This window comes from Ceratotherium simum, chromosome 19 (assembly GCF_057802395.1).
Source record: "Ceratotherium simum simum isolate JZ-2026a chromosome 19, ASM5780239v1, whole genome shotgun sequence".
Lineage (NCBI taxonomy): Eukaryota > Metazoa > Chordata > Mammalia > Perissodactyla > Rhinocerotidae > Ceratotherium > Ceratotherium simum.
In genome coordinates, this window is record NC_141918.1 from 11,039,815 (window position 1) to 11,060,770 (window position 20,956).

A 20,956-nucleotide genomic window follows, 5' to 3' on the forward strand; every position below is an offset into this window, starting at 1 on the left:
GTGGCCACCTTTCCCCTCCTCGCTCCCTCGCTCCCTCCCTCGCTCTCGGCCCTGTCTCCTAGTCCCTGCCTAGTCGGCTTCTCTCTTTCTCTCTCCCGCGCCGACGTGACGACGTAGCCTACGCCAGGGGACGCGCGCCTGCGGACTCCGCCCCCACGCCCCACCGCCTCCCTTGCTCCTCACCGCCACCCCCGGGGGCGCGAGACCCCGCCCTTCCGCTCCGGCGGCGGCGGCGGCGGCGGGGCCTAGAGTGAATGAAAGGCCCGCCCCTTCCCCTCCCGACACTCCTCCGCCCGCTCCCCTCCAGGCGGGGCGGGGCGAGGCGAGGCCGGGCTGGGCCGGGCCGTGCCGGGCCGGCTCAGCGTGTCCCACTCGTCCTCCTTTGTCAGGAGACAGGCATCTCCCCACCCCGCCCCACCCCACCCCACCCCCACCGCAGCACCACGCGCACGCCGCCCCCGCCCCCGCTCCCGCCCCGGGTCGGCGGAGCGCGGGGCGGGAGCGCAGCTCCCCGAGGGAACCCACCGGGCCGTGCGCGGCCGGTACGGCGCGTGCCCGCGCAGCCGTTCCAGGCGATGTCCACGCCGCCGCCACCCCGGGCTCGCCTCGCTCGGGAAGCTGCAGGCGCACGTGTCCCCCGGGGCGGGGCGAGGCAAACAATGGGGCGGCGGGGGAGGGGAGCGGCGCGGAGACCCGCGGAGCTTTGGTCCACCTGGTCGGTGGGACACGAGTGCGGCAGTCGCTCCGGGGAGCCCGGGTCTCCTGAGCTGGACAATGGGACCTCCCGGGGCCCGCGCCCGCGCGGCTTCGCTTTCACGAGAACCTTGGCTAGAGGGAGGGGCGCCCGACGCTCGGACGAGGAAACCCCGGCTGCTTTTGCGGGGAATGGGGCTGGCTCCAGTGGAGCGAGGAGCTGCTCCCGCCGTGGGGTGATACGAAGGCCAGATTTGGAAGCGAAACCGCCCGGTGGTGAAGAGTTGTGCAATACTCCGTTTCAGTGCCTGGCCTTGTAAGCAGTTAAGGGCTTTCTTACAGCACAGTTTGAGCAACTTGAAGCAGCATAAAGCTGCGTGGTTAGGGCAACTGCGAGGGACATATCGGTGTTTCATTTCAAAAATCTTGGCAACTAAATCTTATGTGAAGTGACATTTCCTTTGTAACCGTTTACTAGGTACAAGACAAGACAAAGGCATTTGAATTTCCAACACGATATGGATACTAATTTTATCCATTGCAGCTGTAATGAAAAATAGAAATAGTGTCCTTTGGATTAAAAAACAAGCTTATTTTGAAGCGCTCGCTGGTCGCCTCAAATAAGCTCTATGCTATGACAACAAATCAGTGGTTTGAGGAAAAATTAGATGAGCCCTCTTCAAAGTGCTTAAGCATGTAAAATGCCAGATTATTTTCATAGGTACCTGGATCAAAATATGAAATACTTGACCAAAGTACTATCTAGCCAACCTGTTAGCAAGGATCTGAGATCTCCATTACCTAAAATCTCTTACTATCAAACATGTACCTGCTATGGTATTCACCTGATTCAGCAACAGGGATTTTAGTTCATAATCCGAAAATCGCAGATAATGTTATAAATGAAAAACAACCAAAATGTTTAATACTAAAATATAATACAAATAGAGTAATCCTATGGATTAAAGAATGAAAGTAATAGATATGAACCACCCAGTGCTTTTTATTTAGACCTCCTTGGGGATCCACGTTCCTTTATTAAAAAAAGTGCCTCTACCTAGGCAATGTCTTCAATCAGATGACTAAAGTCTCCCAAATTAAACTCTCTAGCTCTTCTCTGGTCTCTAATTCCCTTGTCTACCCACCCCCTAGCCCTTTAAGTGGGTTGTCAGGCACTCCAAATCAACATTTCAAAACACGGAGCACGTGATCTTTCCTCTACGCTTGCACCTCTAGAGTTCCTATCTCAGTGAACATCAGCCACGTGCATCCTAGACACTGATGCAGGACACTACCTTCTCCCTCAGTGCGGTGTCAGTTAATCATGTCCTGGCAGTTGTGTCTCTGTAATATATCTCCACTTCCCTCTCTGTTGCAACCAGGAGAGAAGCCACCATCATCTACCCACCCTGACTAAAGATATAGCCTGATTCTTCCACCTTTGAAGCTTTCCTAATCCATTCAAAGCTCAAATGTCTCTCCCTTTCCCCCGCCCCCATTTAATTGCAAATAAGACCCTGTAGAGCATCTGCTTAAAACCCTTCATTAGCTATCCGTTACACTTAGAACAAAAGCCAAAATCCTTAGCTAGATCAACAAAGCCTTCCATGGTCTATCCCGCCTGTCTCCCCACATATTTCAGCCACTCTCCCAGCTTCAGCAGGCCTTCTCTCAATTCTGGCATGTCTCATGTTTGCACACAGTGAGGACCTAGACAGAGAAGAGACTGATACCTTTGAGCAGGCCTGAGAAAAAAAGCAATCAGTCATGCTCTCCATTTGACACCTTTTTGAGTGAAATAATAGCATAATTTTCCTCCTGACCTACAGAACTTGTTATTCCAGGCTTGACTCCAAGAATTACTATTATTACTGAAACAAGGGGAATTCCTAATAATACGTCTAAAAGAAACCAAACTAGTAGATTGATCTATTCACTTGGTGTGATAGATACACTGGGCTAGATTGAAATGTATATGAAAGATCTGGCACAAGAAAGTGCTCAATAAATATGTGTCCTTACTTCCCTGAATCCTCTTTATTACCTAGCATGAGATTTGATGCTTAGTAAATTTTGCTGAATAAAACCAAAGGATAATAGGCTGAGACCCAAACAACCTTGGCTCTAATCCCAGATCTGCTACTAAAGGATAGTGTGAGCTTGGATAAATCATTTCACCTCTCAGAATTTCTGTTTCATCATCTATAGAAAAAGTACATTGAAACATAATTTTTAAAATCTTTTCTAGCTCGAACATTTCATAATGTAGAAAAAAATTTCTCAAACTCTTTCTCTGGCATCTCGTTGCTTAAAAACATTCAGACGTCCTATTTGCCACATAAGATCTTGTCCATTTGAATCTCAACTTCCACATATAGCAAAATATCATGCTATACCCCTTATATGGACTCTTGCTCCAAACAAAAGTAATTGCAACAACAACAAAGATTGATAATATCTGATTTTGGATATCATCCCCAGTATGGATGTGGAGAAATTGACACCTTCACTGTTAGTGAGAAGATAAAGTGATATAACTTGTTTACAAGATAATTTGGCTATAATGCTTACTGCAGTATTGTTTGTAATATATAAATATAAATATGTGTGTGTGTGTGTATAAAAATATATATAACCTAAATATCCAGGAATAGGGGACTGGTTGAATAAATTATAGTGCATCCATATAGTAGATTACTCTGGAGCCATTGAAAAGAATGAAGTAGCTATAGATGTCTAACATGGACAGATATCCAGGTTACATCTTAAAAAAAAAAAAAAGCCACCCACACAACAGTGTAGAGTGTGACATTTATTCATTCAATTGAGCACTTTCTGTGTACTAAGCTCCATGGTATGCACTGGGTTTACTATGATGTGTATCAAGATAGAAATAAGTGATCCCTGACTCATGAAGCTCGAAGGTCTGTCTGTGTGTGTATGACAAGGTATGCATGGATATAAAGATTTTTATTTCTACAGAAAACAATTCCTGTTAGAGCGGAGGATGGGGTGGAGGGAGACTATCACTTTTTACTTCATACACTTTGGTGATACTTCACTTGTTACAATAAATATGTGTTTTTAAAATGTACCTCATTACTGTCTTTCCATCCATGTAACCTTTGAAGTAGTGCGAAGATTAATTTCTTTGCAATTAATGAAAGGCTGGCATACAGGCATGCCTTTTCCAGCATATATCTAGCATGCATATATCCAGCATTTTTTTTTTTTTTTCCATGAGGAAGATGAGACCTGAGCTAACATCCGATGCCAATCCTTCTCTTTTTGCTGAGGAAGGCGGACCTGGGCTAACATCCGTGCCCATCTTCCTCTACTTTATGTGGGACGTCGCTACAGCATGGCTTGATAAGTGGTGCATAGGTCCGCACCTGGGATGGAACCTGCGGACCCCAGGCTGCCAAAGTGGAACGCATGAACTTAACCACTATGCCACCGGGCCGGCCCCAAGCATGCCTTTTTGCATTTTTTGCTTATTGTCCAAAATTCGTCCACCTACTCAAAGCCACACTGTTTTAAAAAATACTATATTTTCTTCTTTTCTGCATGTTGTAAACTTTCTGCAATTATCATATAGTAATGTTATAATTCATGTGGGAAAAATCCGTAGCACACCATCATTTTTTCCACAGAACCATAAAAACCTAGAGTTAAAAGAGACTGTGGAAATCACTCAATCCTATCTTTCTAGTAACCAAGAAAGTTTTTTGCAACATCTCTCACGTCTTATTTTCATGGTAATTAAAAGGTTGACGTGTTAAAATTAAAAACTTCTGCTCTGCAAAGAAGTGCTAAGAGGAAAGAAAAGCTACAGGCTGGGAGAAAATCTTTGCAAAACACATATCCGTTAAAAGACTAGTATCCAGGGCCGGCCCCGTGGCTTAGTGGTTAAGTGCGCAAGCTCTGCTGCTGGCGGCCCGGGTTCGGATCCCGGGCGCGCACTGACTTGTCCGGCCATGCGGAGGCCGCGTCCCACATACAGCAACTAGAAGGATGTGCAGCTATGACATACAACTATCTACTGGGGCTTTGGGGGAAAAAAATAAATAAATAAAAATTAAAAAAACAAAAAGACTAGTATCCGAAATATACAAAGAACTCTTAAAACTTGACAATAAGAAAGCAACAACCCAATTAGAAAATGAAGAAAAGAGCAGAACAGACACCTGACCAAAGAATATATACAGATGGTTGGGGCCGGCCCCGTGGCTTAGCGGTTAAGTGCGTGCTCTCCGCTGCCGGCGGCCCGGGTTCGGATCCCGGGTGCGCACCGAGGCACCACTCCTCCAGCCATGCTGAGGCCGCATCCCACATACAGCAACTAGAAGGATGTGCAGCTATGACAGACAACTATGTACTGGGGCTTTGGGGGAAAAATAAATAAATAAAATCTTTAAAAAAAAAAAAAGAATATATACAGATGGCAAATAAGCATATGAAAAGATGCTCAACATATGTCATTAGGGAACTGCAAATTATAATAGTGAGATACCACTACACACCTATTATGGCCAAAATCCAAAATACTAACAATAAATGCTGATGAGGATGTGGAGCAACAGGAACTCTTATTCATTGCCAAAGGGAATGCAAAATAGTATAGTCACTTTGGAAGACAGTCTGGCAGTTTCTTAAAAAACCAAACCTACTTTTACCATATGGTTCAGCAGTTGCATTCCTTAGTATTTACTCAAATGAGTTGAAAACTTAAGTCCATACACACACACAAACCTGCACATGGATGTTTATAGCAACTTTATTCATCATTGCCAAAACTTGGAAGCAACCAGGATGTCCTTCAATAGGTGAATGAATAAACAAACTGTGTTATCCATATAATGGAATATTATTCACTGTTATAAAGAAATGAGCAATCAAGCCATGAAAAGACATGGAGGAATCTTAAATGCATATTGCTAAGTGAAAGAAGCCAATCTGAAAGGTTATGTACATACTGTATGATTTCAATTATATGACATTCTGGAAGAGGCAAAACTATGGAGACAGTAAAAAGATCAGGGGTTCAGGGGACAGGGGGAGGAAGGGATAAATAGGTGGAACAGAGGGAAATTTTAGGGCAGTGAAACTATTCTGTATGACACTATAATGGTGGATATATGTCATTATACATTTGTCAAAATCCATGGAATGTACAACATGAAGAGTGAACCCTAATGTAAACTATAGACTTTAGTTAATAATGATGTATCAATATTGGCTTCTCAATTGTAACAAACATACCAGCTAATGTGCAATGTTAGTAATAGGGGAAACTAGAGTGAGAGGAGGGCTGGGGGAGGGGGTATATGGAAACTGTACTTTCTGTTCATTTTCCTTAAACCTAAGAATGCTCTAAAAACACCTATTAATTTAAAAAAAATGTTGACATTTTAAATACACTTGAAATGCTAGATATTCTATTGCTTTTAGGTTTTTCTTTTTTTAATTAGTTCAGTGTCATTTTAGCTGTTTGCATTTTAACTTTTACAATGGAAGGTGATGGATTAAATTATAAGAAGCCACAGAGTTTATACAAGTAACTACAAAAAGAATATGGATTATGTAAACATAAGTTGTTTTATCAAAGTATTCCCACTCCACTCTGAATGGAATCCCAGATACAAGCAATCTTTGATTGTTCAGATTTGCAAGATGAATCATGGTACAAAAAAGGGAAATTTAGTAATAATTCTTTCACTGAATATGTCTATCATGGTGTGTCTCAAAGCTCTTTCCAAGGGTAACTTTACCCAAAGCCCCTACAAGGGAGCAGCCTAGGCTGTCACATTTTTACATTGCAACACCACTCATCCTTGCCTTGCCACAACTAATCAGACCATCATCAGGCACCAGACAATTCCTGGAGAAAAACCAAAGATAGAGTCAGAGTCACAAGGAAAGAGTTAGAGCTGGGACTGTGAAAGGTCATGTCAAACTAAAATTATAAGGAAGCAAACACCATAAATAAGCAGAAGCTAAGAGAAATCCATTCACTGTATTCATCATTCCACAAATATATTTTGAGCACCAATTATGTGCCAGCCACTGAATTAAACACTAGGTGAATAAAGCAGAAACGTCTCTTGCCTTCATGGAGATAACAGCTAAGTGAGAAAAAACAGAGAATAAATAAGTAAACAAAATATTTATAAAATGTGATAAATGCAAAGAAGAAATTAACATAGTATAATGTTATAGAATAACAGGGATGATCTACTTAGGCTGGTCAAGGAAAGCCTTTCATAGGAAATGATGCTTAAACCAAGACCTGAAGAAGTAGACTAAGGAAAGTGAGGAACGAAGGGGAGCTGGAAGAACAGTTCAAGCAAAATGAATAGCATGTGTGAAAACCTTGAGAGGAGAAAGAGCTTGGTCTTTCCTGAAAGGAAGCCAATGCAGCTGGAGCATATTTGGTAAGGGAGATAGTGGCCCAAGATGAGTTTGGAGAAGCTGGCAGGAGCCAGATTATGCAGGACTATGTGAATAAGTGCAATAGGAAGTCACTGAAAATGTTCACATTTAAAATTAGTATCTAGGGGCTGGCCCCGTGGCTCAGCGGTTAAGTGCATGCGCTCCGCTACTGGCGGCCAGGGTTTGGATCCCGGGCGCGCACCGACGCACCGCTTCTCCGGCCATGCTGAGGCCGTGTCCCACATACAGAAACTAGAAGGATGTGCAACTATGACATACAGCTACCTATTGGGGCTTTGGGGGAAAAATAAATAAATAAAATTTTTTAAAAAATTAAAAAAAAATAAAATTAGTATCTAGAAACAGAATAGATGTTGGGGGTTGATGATGGAAATGGAACAGGTAAGGAATGGGAGTTACTTGGACGGGGGTATCGCAGAGGAAATAGAGAAAAGTAGGCACATTCAACGTATATTTTGAACCTAGTTTGCCAAGGACTTAGTGATGGACTGAAAGTAGGGAGTTAAGAGGGCAACTGATGGATGTTGGTGCCATTTACTGAGTTGGGAAAGACTGAATAGTAACAGATTTTAAGAGTGTATCAGCTAGGAATCAATCAGAGAAGCAAAACCACTATGAGTATTATGGAATAAGGAGTGTATAATAGAAATAAGAATTGTATGATGGGAGAAGCTGAGGAAGAAATGGTCCAAAAGGAAGAGTTGGAGAATGAGAGCTGAATCACTAACCGGCCTTCCTGAAGGCTGGGTGAACAAAGGAGACCTTGCAGGGGAATCTGGGAGTTGCTGGAGTGGGACCATGAAGGAGAACTAGTAGAGAGCTATATGAAAGGCTGTTCTGTGGCTGGTGGCAAGCCTGAAGTCACTGTTGGTTAGCAGGGTCGAAAGTTGGGGAAAAAAGCTAAATACAGATCAGGGGAGAAAGAGATCAAGCTAAAACGCACCAGCACCTCTGCATCTGTTTTTCACTACATTTAACCAAGTTCATGAATTGCATTTTGTTATGTTTCTTCAGTTTCTTTTATTCTAGAACCAAACTGTCCAATACCATAGCCACTAGCCACATGTGGCTACCTAATTTTAATTAAAATTGAATAATATCTAAAATTCTGTTCCTCAGCCACATTAGCCTCCTGTCAGGTACTCAATAGCCACACGTGGCTAGTGACTATGGCTCTGAGTAGCACTGATACAGAACATTTCTATCATTGCAGAAAGTTCTATTAGACAGCACCCATCTAGAGCCATCCACTTGCATTTTCAATTGTCTTGTTATAAAAGTGTTTTTAAAGTCATGCGAATGGACACAGTCACTGAGGTAGAAGAGTAGGAAGAGAGCAAGAACAGGAAGTCCAAGGATTGCGCCCTGGCAAAGTTCAATTTACAGAGATCGAGTAAAGGAGGAGAAGCCTGTAAAGAAGTGTGAGATGGAATGGCCAGAGTGGTAAGAGAAAAACTAACAGAGTGTGATGTTTCAGAAAAGAGGAGAGAAGGGTATTTAAGGAGGAAGGGATCAACTATGTTGAATGAATGCGGTTAAGAGTTTGGGGTAAGACTAGAACAGAAAAGTGATCTTAAGAAGAGCAGTTTCAAGAGTGACATGAGGGCAGGAACCAGATTACAGTGGAGTAAGGGGCCAATGAGAGGCGAGGCGGAGTCAGCACATGTGATATGCGGGGACTGCTCTTTAAAGACCTTTGAGAAAGGGTCCAGAGAGATGGGTGATTGCTTAAGGAAGATGTGCATTTAAGACAGGCATTGTTTTGTCTTTTGGTTTGTTTGTTTTGGTTTTTAAGATGGGAGCAGCATATTTATATACCTGTGGATAAAATCCAATAGAAACAAAAAGGTTGAGGATGCAGGAGAGAGAGGAGTTGAACAAAGGAATATGATTTTTGAGAAGACAAGAGTGAAAAGAATAGATGTAAATAGTAGAGAGGGTGAGAATAGGCCAATGGAAAGCAGGAGGAAAGTAGAGCAAATATTCAGAGACGGGCAAAGATAGTCTGAGACAGACCACGCACAGCAAGAGAGGAGACACAAAGTTGTCAGGTCTTTGAGGCTCCTGATCCTGTTGTCTCCCCAGGTCCAGTTCCTGTGAGTGCTGACTGGACAATCCTTCCATCACTGGGTCACAGACTCCTCAGTCCCCACTTAGTGCTCCCCTGGCCCACCCCCCACCCCGTCTATGCTTGAAGTAACACTCTCCTTATTTGGCTAAATTGAGTTCCTTGATCTAGCACAAAGGGGTCCAATCAGAACATACCCATTTATATGAATCAATTGCATTTTTTGTCTATTTCTTCATCACAGCCTATAAAATGTGGCATAATTGTCTAGTTCTTCTCTCCTTGTATATTCATAGTGATTAGTGAAGTGGTTGAAAGGCTAGCAAGAAAAGTGTAAAGAAATAAAAGTCCTAGATAATTGGATCACAGAATCTTCCAAGAAGAGAAAGATAATCTTATAGTTTGTCAGACTACTAACTTGTATATCTTCAGTCCTATTTTTATTTTAAGTATTTTTTATTATAAAAGATAATATATGCTCCTAATAAAAATTCAAGCATTATATAAACATAAAATAGAAGTAGAAATGTCCTACAACTTCATTGCCAGAGATGATTACTGTATAGAAATGCAACTGGTATATAATTTTTCTGATTTTTACTCTCTAGATACTAATATTATATTCATATATTTAACAATAATGGTTTTATATCATATATATAAAATCTTATTAATATAACATTTTTTTCACTTAATATGTATATTTTGGACACATTTATCTATTTTTCACAATCATCATTAATTATTGCAATATTATACTCTTACAATAATAAATATACTCTTATCCTTCAACTGAGTGATAGGATTTCAAAATATAAAGCATACTGAATGGTTTTTTACTACAGGTAACACGTAAAATTCTTGTCCATTATTCAGATATTAAATATATATCCAAATGACAAACCTTGTTCACATTTACTGATGTACTTATTATGATTAAAGATGATGGTAATATACATGACCACATGGTCACTGTATGCACACAAGTTCAGGGATGCCTTGAATTCTTTTTTCTCTTTTTTTGTGAGGAAGATCGGCCCTGAGCTAACATCCATGTCAATCCTTCTCTTTTTGCTGAGGAAGACTGGCCCAGGGCTAACATCTGTGCCCATCTTCCTCCACTTTATATGGGACGCTGCCACAGCATGGCCTGACAAGCGGTGCATCAGTGCGCACCCAGGATCTGAACCTGGGCCGCCAGCAGCGGAGCACGTGCACTTAACCACTATGCCACGGGGCGGGCCCCAGGGATGCCTTGAATTCTTTTGAAGTCAGCATTTGACAATTTAGTCTTCCACGGACTAAAAATGAAATGTAATAGCGTAACAGTAGATTTTAGCCTAATTCCAAAGCAAAAGCCACGTTTCAACGTAATATTTACACCAAAATGTACAGACTGCAGTCAAAGCTGCACTTAGAGGCAAATTTATAATCTTACATGTTTCCATTTAGGAAAAATATAGAATGAAAATAAATGAACTATATATAACATTCCTGTTAGAAATAAAGAACTATTTTAAAAAAAGAAATTTGGGAGAAAACCAGAAAAAATTAGTTGAAATATAAGAGAAGAATGTAATTGATCTATATACCCCAAAACTATTTTTCTTTTTAAATAACCAGTAATGCAATCAAATGTCAGGCAGGGTAACTGGGGAAAGAGGGTGAAAACACAATTCAGAAAATTAAGAATGATCATAGAATGACCAAGATTTTTTTTTTTAAATCATGAATATTTTATGTACTACTTCCTAATGCCTGGATATAAATTTGGAAATATTGATAAAATCAAAAATTTTCTGGAAATATATGTTATCAAAATTAAGTGAAGAAGAAAATAGAAAGAGACTAAAAACAATGGGAGAAATTGAAAAAGATATTAAAGAATTAACTCCTCAAAGGGTTTTTGGCCTAGATAGTTTGAAGAGTGGATTTGTTCATGGAAAATATGATTACAATGTTATGTTAACTGTTGCATAGAATAGAAAAAGATGGAAAGTTTCTTAGTTAATTTTATAAAATCAGCATAAACTCTGATATAAAACCTGACAAAGCACACATACACACAAATTCAGACCAATTTCCAATATGAAAAGAAATGTAAAAATCCTAAATAAAATAAGTAATTGCACATTAAATTCTACAATTAGTTAAAAAAATAGTAGAGTTTATCCCCAAACACCTGATCTAATATGTCACATCAATAGGTCAAAGGGAAGAAGCTATATATTTATTTAGATTGATGCTAAAAAGGTGTCTGATAAAAATAAAATCTACTTTTGAATTTTAATTATAGTAACCTAGAAATTGAATAAAACTTTCTTATAATAATAAAGAATACTTTTATGAAATCCAGGCAATATCACACTTAAAATTGAAATACTAGAATTTTCATTAAAGTAAGGAATACAAAAGGGAACCTCATCTATCGCCATTATTTAACAAGTTCTTGAAATTCTAGCAATTAAAATGAGATGTGAAACAAATAAGACACATAACTGTAAAAAAGAGAAGAGACATGTATCATTACTGACAGATGATAAGGTTGTGTGCATTTACAGCTAATAAGAAAGGTCAATAAAGTAGCCTTAAAAAAAAGCAATCACCAACACCATTAGATTTCTTATATACCAGCAATACCTGGAAATAAAAATACAGTGCAAAAGACTTCTGATTCACAAAAGTGATGATTTTACGTGTGTGTCTGTGTGTATTCACACACATATACATACATAAACATATAAAAAACACTTAGTCACCTTTAAAAGGAATATGAAGACCATATATCAGGAAAATTACAAAACATATTGAATAATATAAAAATAGGACTTGTATAAATGGAAAGATACAGCATCACCTTGGATGAGATTGACTGAATGTTGTAAAAATTGTCAATAGTCTCTAAATAGACTTAGGACAATAAACATCTGGAAATGAAGTTTACCAATGTATGTCAAGGATTTTAAAATATTATATTCTTTGATCCAGTAATAATTTTGCCTCTAGGGCTTTATCCTAAGAAAATGATCACGGCCCTTGAAAAGATTTACATAGACCTTGAAAAATACAAGGGGATGCGTATATAATAGTATAATATACTTTACAAAGAAAATAGAAAATATATTTCTTAATGCAATGCACCATTATTTATTGAGCATTTGTGATATGCCAGATTCTGTGCTCAACAATAGAGATACAGATGAACAAAATAGTCATTGTCCCTTCCCTAACAAAACCAAAAGTCAGCTGAGCAGTTACACAACATGGTGATTTGTTCAATGATAGGGGAAAGGATGTTCTTGGAGCCCTTAGGAAGAGTGACTTATCCGGACTTAGGGGTCAGAGAAGGCTTCCCAAGGAGGTGATGTCTGTACTGGGTTCTCAAGGTTGAGTCGGCATTATTCAAGTGAAGAGATAGGGAGAGAGGATTCCAGGTTGAAGGAACAACATATGCAAGGGCTCAGGGGTAAGAAAAACATAGTGCCTTCCAGAAATGGAGAGAAGTTCATTGTGGTTAAAATGTAGAGGCAGGCAAAAGGCAAGGCTGGGAAAGGAGAATTAATTGCAAGATGTTGTCTTGGAGAGGTAATCTACAGCCAGATTATGAAGGCCTTGTACACCATCTGGAGTTGAGGCTTTACACTTTTTTGACTATAACTCCAAAAAAAGATATATTTCATAATGCCACCAGTTTACAAATCTTATAGATATGTATATATGAACCATATTGCATGACACACTTTTACTATGTACAAAACACTACTATATTATCCTTTTCATGTTCAATTTTGCTTTTATAAAATGCTGTCTACCTCCTACTAGACTACACAGAACCCTTGTGTGAATGAGAAATAAGCATCCTCTCTGGATAGACACAGCTTGGAGACTCCAGGTGTGACCTTGGAGAGTGGAAGATGCTTTTATCCAAAGAAATGTCCCTTCTTCAAGGTATATGAAGCTCCACAAACTTGCCCCTAACATTGCAGAGCTTAGGGAAAGAGTATAAATGGAGACCCACATACCATGAATCTAAATATTTTAAAGTTGTAGATCAGTCTAACAGACTATTAAATAATATGTGTTCTATTCTTCTAACTTGACACATATAACTTCATAATGTCCTAAAAGACCAAGTTCAAATTCAAAATTCTTGGACTCAGAGTTCAATCTTGGCACATGACTTCAATCTTGGTCCTCTTCTCTTCCCACGCCCAAGTCCATCCTATACCAAAAAGGTCCTTGTTCATATCCATGTGGACATCCTGACCCACTCGTCCAAGTTTTATTCACCATTCCCCTTTCCCCTAGGAAACAGTTAGAAGTGGATTAAGAACTGTTTGGACAGGGAATTCTGTAGTACTGGGTACCTAAACCTAAGAATGTTTCTTTTGTAGGAAAGTGGCATAGCCTGAGAAACCCAAGAGCAGGGTCCTCCAAAGCCTTGCTACTCAAAATGTGGTCTTTGGAGCATGGGCAGCACATGGGAGCTTGCAAAAATGCAGAATCTTGGACATCACATCAGACCAACCCAATCAGAATCTGCAATTTAACAAGACCTCGAGTTGATTAGCATGCACTTTGAAGTTTAGACATGCTACTATAAAGCAAGGGTCCCAGGGAAGGGACTTCTCTTCCTTGGTCTAAGGTCAGCATTGTACCACATGTCAGGGTACAAAGCAGGACAGGCAGAATGCAGGCTGGATTTCAAGTCCTTTTCTCCTCCTTGAGCATCCTTGTGTAGAATGCAGCTGTAAGGTAAGGACTTGGCAAGTCTCAGAAAGGCTTTAAACAAGAAAATGACTTAATAATATTCACAATTTAGTTTATTCTTGTTATAGGATGGATTGGTGAAGAGCAATCTGAGCTGGCTACATAATTTGCTGGGTCTGGTACAAAATCAATATGTAGAGCTTCTTGTTCAAAAAAGCAGGAAATAAGTGGTGTTAAAGGTACTAAAATTAAAGCTTTTTTTTTTTTTTTTTTTGTGAGGAGGACTAGCCCTGAGCTAACGTCTGATGCCAATCCTCCCGTTTTTTCTTGAGGAAGATTGGCCCTGAGCTAACGTCCGTGGCCATCTTCCTCTACTTTATATGGGACGCCGCCACAGCATGGCTTAACAAGTGGTGCAGCAGTGCGCGCCCGGGGTTCCGAACCTGCGAACCCTGGCCACGGCAGTAGAGCATGTGCACTTAACCGCTTGCGCCACCGGGCTGGCCCCTAAATTAAAGCTGTTTTTATTCTTTCACAGTCTTTCTACTGAATTCTCATAGTGTTTTCTTTTTTTTTAATAATTTTATTTATTTATTTATTCCCCAAAGCCCCAGTAGATAGTTGTATGTCATAGCTGCACATCCTTCTAGTTGCTGTATGTGGGACACGGCCTCAGCACGGCCGGAGAAGCGGTGCGTCGGTGCAAGCCGGGGATCTGAACCCGGGCCGCCAGCAGCGGAGCGCGTGCACTTAACCGCTAAGTCACGGGGCCAGCCCTCATAGTGTTTTCTATTTGTCATTTTGTCATTCTAAATAAAGAAAAATTAAAATTTTAAATTATTAGCATAAATTTTACCATTCATATTTATATTGTGCAATGCCTGTGCTAAATGCAAATATAAGAACATTTAATTCATATGACGAATCACTGAAATTACACAATGTGTATTTCATAACTGGTACGTGCCTATGTATTTTGTTCTCTCAGAACAGTGGAAACACTGCACAAAACCAACTCAACTTTTTCCTTTCACTTTTTGATAGGTGTACATTCTACCAATGCTCTATCTTTGGCCTACTGTTGAGTAAGGGGGGTCTTAAAGGAAAAGGAATTATGGGTTTCCCCTTTCTCTTTCTATGTCATTATTTTCAGCATAAGTTTTTGATTAATAGAGGGAAGTAACATGAATAAAAAAAGGATATCATAGGGGTCCTTGGTCACTGATGTTTCTTAGAATGCCATTGCCTTCTTTCTGCCTTCGAAACAAGTTCTGATTCCCCAGTGGGAACCATGGCCTTTCTGTGCTGACGTAGACTTAACACACTTCACTTGTACTCACTTTGAGCCTCACTGAACTCTCACACATCATGGGGCCACTGGAATTCTGTGCTCATGAGGCATCATGGCCACTGTATTGAAATGGAATGGCAAGGAATGGCAGACACGCATATTGCATTTATATTCTCTGCTCACACACATGTTTTATGGTTCCATTGGACTTCACTTACAAAATACAAGTTCAAAGATAAAAAATTAAGAATTTCAAGATGGCAACAGCAAAGCATAAAACCAAGTTGGGGCCTCTTTTGAATTCAGGGCTCTATGTGACTGCACGATTCATCTGCCCCTGAAACTGACCTTGAAAGTAACACCAGAGGCAAGAAGACCAATGAAGAGGGTAGTGTAATAATAGAGGTGAGAGAGGATTGTGGCTGAGACTAAAGGAATAGCCTTGAAAATGGGGGAAAAGTGTATGGTTTCAAGAAATATTTGTGAAGGGCCGGCCCGGTGGTGTAGTGGTTAAGTTTGCACACTCCACTTTGGCAGCCCGGGGTTCGGATCCTGGGCACGGACCTACACCACTCATCAAGCCATGCTGTGGCAGCATCCCACATACAAAATAGAGGAAAATTGGCACAGATGTTAGCTCAGGGCCAATCTTCCTCAAGCCAAAAAAGAGGACGCTTGGCAACAGATGTTAGCTCATTGCCAATCTTCCACACCAAAAAAAAAAAAAAAAAAGAAAGAAATATTTGGGCTGCAAGACCAGTACCGTGTATAAGAATAAGGGAGAGAGGAGTTAAGAACGAGTCCAAGATATGGCTTTGGCAATAGGAAGAATGGAAATGCCATTTTCTGGTATTGGGAGTACTGGAGAAAGAACTGGAATAGAGGGATGGAAGGAACTAAAAATGTTGAGTTTGAGGTATATGTATCACATGGTAGTGATGTTCACAGTAGGATATTCAGGTCTGAATCTCTGGAAAGAGATATGAACCAGAGTTATTGGTTTGGAAGTCATCCACATATAGATTGTGACTAAAGCCCTGGAAATAAAAGAGATTGCTTAGGAAGAGTGTGTAAAGAAAGAAAAGGACCCAGCATAGAACCTTAAGGAACACCAACATTTACATGCAAGAAGCTTCTTCAAAAAAGTCTGAGAAGGAGCAGTCAGAAAATGTGGAGAAAATCAAAGAGAGAATAGGGGCCGGCCCTGTGGTCTAGTGGTTAAGTTCAGTGCATTCTGCTTCGGTGGCCTGGGTTCAGTTCCTGGGTGTGGACCTACACTACTTGTCAGCGGCCATGCTGTGGCAGCAAGCCACATACATACAAAACAGAGAAACACTGGCGCAGATGTTAGCTCAGCGCAAATCTTCTTCAGCAAAAACAGACAAACAAATAAATAAGTAAGTAAAAGAAAAGAGAGAATAGTGTTACAGACACCAACGGAAAAGAGCATTTCAGGAAAGAGGAAGTGGTCCCATGGTCAGCTACTGCTAAGAGGTCAAGCAAGAAGGGAACTCAAGGTTTCATTGAATTTATTGACAAGGTCATCTGGTGCCCTTGGAAAGGACGAATTCAGTGGAATGGTGAGGACGAAGGTGAGAATGCAAAGGGCTCAAGTGTGAGTAGGAGATGGATGTATGAAGACAAGTGTAGATGACTATTGAAGAAATGTGGCTGTAAAAGAGGAGCAAGGGGTCACATGTTAGTTAGAAGGGAACGTGAAGGCAAGGGATATTTTCATTTTTATGTAGAGAGATATGGGACACAAAGTTGGGAGGTGCCAGGAGAGAGAGAGAAGTTGAAGAAAGAGGAAAAAGAAGGGATTGTCTTTATATCCAAGTTTTTAAGAGGGCAGGGGAGCTCCACACACAAGGGCAAGCATCTTCGTTTTTTTCCTCTGTTTTGTGCCTAGAATAGTATATTTGTTTCCTAGGACTGGTGTAGCAAAGTACCACAAACCGGGTGGCTTAAAACAACAGAAATTTATTGTCTCACAGTTCTGGAGGCTACAAGTCTAAAATCGAGGTGTTGTCAGGGTCATGCTCCCTCTGAAAACTTCCTTGCTCTTCCTAGCTTCTTGGGGTATGCAGGCAATCTTTGGCTTTCCTTGGCTTGCAACTGTATAACTCTATTGTCTGCCTTCATTGCCACATGACATTCTCCCTGTGTCTTACAAGGACACCGGTCATATTGGATTAGGGGCCCACCCTACTCAGTATGACCTCTTCCTAACTAATTATATTTGCGATGACCCTATTTCCAAATGAGGTCACATTCTGAGGTGCTGGGGTTTAGGACTTCAATATATCTTTTTGTGGGGACAAACAGTAATTCGGCTCATAACAAACATAGGAAATCCTGATTCAATATTTGTTGGAAGAATGGAAGTGATTTGGAGAACTGAAGGAGGAGTTTGCCTTAGACCAGAGGAGGGACGCCATTCCATCGTAGTGAGAGGGAAGGAAAAATAGTGGATACAAATAATGGCTAGTGTAAGGAAATTGTGTCATCTGAGGTCTTCAAAATTCTCCATGAAGAGGGAAGCGAAATCTCTGCTGAGGTGAGGGCAGAGTTGAGGTAGGGGAGGGAGAAGTTAAGAGGTGAGGAGGAGAAAGGAAGTCTGAAATGGGAAAGAAAACTCACAAGGGAAACAGCGACTGCCTGGTAGCATTGAGGGCTTTGTTGAGGTTGGAAAGCACGAATGTAGAGTCACGTAAATTGGCCCTGCTGTGTGATTTCTGCAGCAAGGCCAATGGTTGGATTCATCCATAGTTGGGGTTTTGCCAGGTAGTACCCAAGGAAAGACAACAGCAGTAAGGGAGTTGGGAACATTGGCATGAGAGGGCCATTATAAGTCTTGGAATTAGGCTAGATAGGAAGGGAAATTAAAGACAAGTGGGACTTGATATATAATGCAGAGGTTCTTAACTGTTTGTGCCACGGACTACTTTGCCGCTCTGGTGAAGCTTATGGACCCCTTCTCAAAAAATATTTTTAAATGCATAAAACAAAATATATAGGATTACATATGAAACCTCTGATGTTAAAATTCGGATATCAAAATATTTAAACAAACCAAATATGTGCTACAGTAATGTATGTGTGCTGTGGTCTCAATGTGTGTGTTCCCCCAGAACTCACATGTTGGAATCCTAACACCAATGTGATAGTGTTATGAGGTTGAGCCTTTGGGAGGTGATTAGGTCATGAGGATGGAGCCCCATGACTGGGATTAGTGCTCTTATGAAGGAGATCCCACAGAGCTCCTTCACCCCCTTCCACTATGTGAGGACACAATGAGAAGTCTGTGACCCAGAAGACAGCCCTCACTCGACCATTCTGGCCCTTGATCTTAGACTTCCAGCCTCCAGAATGGTGAGGAATAAATTTCTGTTCTTTATATGCTACCTAGAATGTGGTATTTTGTTATAGCAGCCCAAATGGACTAAGATAGTGTGCTTCTTTACACTAAACAACAAGTTCTAGTGGCAGGGTTAAAAAGGACCATCACTTCTAGGTAGAAATAAGCATACATGAAATATTTAAGTATTTGTATGTGATGTGAACTATAAAGTATACGAAAATAGCTGTGTTTTCTATTGGTGACAAAGCCATAGATGCTGCTAACAATTTTGTGGTGTATTGCCTACATTTATTATTGAAAGAAATGCTAAATTTCAGTTAGTGCTTAGTGAAAATAAAGATACAGAGTTTTCCCCATCCAAGTTCATAGACGCCTTGAATTCACCCATGGCTCCTTGGAGGCCAGTGGGTCCCAGGCAGAATGCTGGGTGTGGAGGGAGAACATGACAGAAGTCAAAGAACTGAAAAGCCAGATCTTCTGGACATTGATGTGTGGACATTGGAGAGAGATGATGTAGAACAGGACAGCAAACCTGGTCTTGAACTCTTCAAGATTAATAAGGGGCAGTAACTAGAAAGTTGGAAAATAATTGGCTTACGGCAGGACAAAGGGTGGCAAGCCAGGTGGTGTGAAACATGAAAAAATCAGGGGTTGGACATAAAGATGGAGGAATAAGTATCAAGAAGTGGCCGTAAGGAGCAAGGAAGACATTGACCTTAACTTCCACACCTTAGGGAGATAGCCTAAGGCTACAAAGGGAAGCACTGCCCTCAGGAGAGAAGCAGATATTAATTAGGGCAAGGAGGTGGAAGGAATGCACAAAAACATGTTTGAGGATGTGTGGTAGTTTCTTACCCCGGTAGACTGGGCAGTGGAAAAGACTGAGAGAGAGGGCACCTGTCAGAGGGCAGTATGGACTAGAATGGCTGCAAATGGATGGGAAAAGACAGATTACCAGAGGTGCTTACTTCTTGGATGGTAATATAAACCCACTACCCAGAGATAACCAGTGTAGCATTACCGTTTGGAATATTTGTTGCTGTAAAATTTGTCACCATGACAAAATTCAAAGCAATTAAAATTTCCAGTCTTAGGAAATTGGTTAAATAGTTATTGACTATCCATAAAAATGAAATATTCTCAATGTTGCCAATGAGAATAATGAGTAGCAGAATTTTTAATGGCATCGAAAATAGTCATTATAGAATATTAAATGAAAAACATCAGGATAACAAATCATATACAGTATAGTTCAAATTTTATTAAAATTTATATCTGCATAGAAATATATAAATTTTTTTATAGTGGTTATTTCTAAATGGTGGAATTATGAGTTATTTTAATTTTATTCTTAATATTTTCCTTATTTTTACATTTCTATATCTTTATAATTTTTTTGACCTCATAATAGTTTACAATCTTGTGAAATTTTAATTTTACATTATTGTCAGTCACCATATAAATGTGTCCCTTCACCCCTTGTGCCTTCCCCCAACCCACTTCCCCCTGATAACCACCAAACTGTTCTCTCTGTCGTGTGTTAGTTTATCTTCCACATATGAGTGAAATCATGCGGTGTTTGTCTTTCTCTGTCTGGCTTATTTCACTTAACATAATACCCTCCAGGTCCATCCTTTTTATAATTTTTAATAGGTAAAAAATAAAAATAGAAACATAGCCTTAAGGAAATTAGGTATATTTAAACACCCCAGAATCCCAAGCCTAAACTTGAATGTGTATATTTTACTTACCTTGGAAGTTTGTGTTCTGCAGATGATTCTTTATTCGAGTTAAAAATTGATAAATAATTTAAATACCAAGTAAATGGCAAACAGAAAATTGCATAGGAGACAGTTTCTTATATTTGGATTTCACTGGATCTAAGTTTAATAGGTTACCTTTATACTATACTAAGAAGAATGTTTGGGGCTGGCCCAGTGACGTAGTGGTTAAGCTTACACACTCTGCTTTGGCAGCCCGGGGTTCACAGGTTCGGATCCCGGGCATGGACCTATGCACTGCTTATCAAGCCATGCTCTGGCGGAGTCCCACATATAAAGCAGAGGAAGATGGGCATAGATGTCAGCCCAGGGCCAATCTTCCATAGCAAAAAGAGGAGGCTTGGCAACAGGTGTTAGCTCAGGGCTAGTCTTCCTCACACACACACAAAAAGAAGAATGTTCAAAGAAATCTGAGGTGCTAGTATATGAATCCTCTATTAACCATAAATCTAGAAGAAACATTAACACGGGCTTCAGCATATTGTACTTCCTGAGATATGGCTGTTTAGTAAGACAGACAGCAATACAATGGGCAGGACTGATACCACCAGTTGACAGAAGTCTTTAAAGCATATGTAACAAACTCACCTCCCTACGAT